Genomic DNA, 962 nt, shown 5'->3' on the forward strand with positions numbered 1-962 from the left:
GAGGAGGAGGAGGAGGAGGAGGAGGAGAAGGAGGATGATGATGGATGATAACGACGATTGCTGCCGCTGCTGTAGTTGTTGCAGCCGTTATCGCTGCTCCGTGCTGTTGTCTCTATATAATGTGAGAACTGCACTGTCCCTAGGCCAACTCTTAGCTCAGTCAGAATCGAGTAACGTTATTGTTTTGTTTTAGTAAAAGTTTTACGGCACTAGCAATATAATTAGGTCATATATATAAGTGTCGAAGATTAGAGGTGTTACAAGATGAGAGAATACAGATACACAAAAAACGAGGAGGAGAGGTCAAGAAGATAGATGTTTGACGGGGAAAAAGGAGGAGAGATAAGGGCGATAAATGTTTGATAAGAAAAGGGGGAGATAAGGACGAAATGTTTCGTTTTAGAAAGAGTTTTATGGCACTTGCAATACAATAAGGTCATATATAAGTGCCGAAGATTAGAGATGTTACAAGAGAGTAACAGACCAAAAAAAGGAGGAGGGACCAGGACGATAAATGTTTGATAGGAAAGAAGAAGAAGCTCGGCTGTAATACGAATTACATTAATTGTTTCAATTCCCCCAAAAACTTTTTGAATAAGCTGTTCGGGTGGTTTAGTTTTTTTTAAGTTTTAGTAGACGTTTTACGGCGCTCGCAACTGCATAAGGTCATGAGAGCGCCAGAAGATTAGAGGTGTTACAAGAGAGTAACAAACATAAAAAAGAAGGGGAGATAAGGATGATAGATGTTTGATAGGAAAGAAAAAGCAAACCACACCAGAGCACCCGCCAGCCACCCACTAATCGGGTGGACCTCCTTAGAATTCGGCGACGCAATCTCTTTGTTTTGTTTTTGTAAGTGTTTTAAGGCGCTCACAACTGCATAAGGTCATATGAGCGCGCGGGACACACTTAACTTTTCCAGTTGGTAGGAAATTTTGAATTTTGCCCGGGTGGCGGCCGAA

The sequence above is a fragment of the Aplysia californica genome, unplaced genomic scaffold (assembly GCF_000002075.1).
Source record: "Aplysia californica isolate F4 #8 unplaced genomic scaffold, AplCal3.0 scaffold01534, whole genome shotgun sequence".
In the NCBI taxonomy this organism is placed as follows: domain Eukaryota; kingdom Metazoa; phylum Mollusca; class Gastropoda; order Aplysiida; family Aplysiidae; genus Aplysia; species Aplysia californica.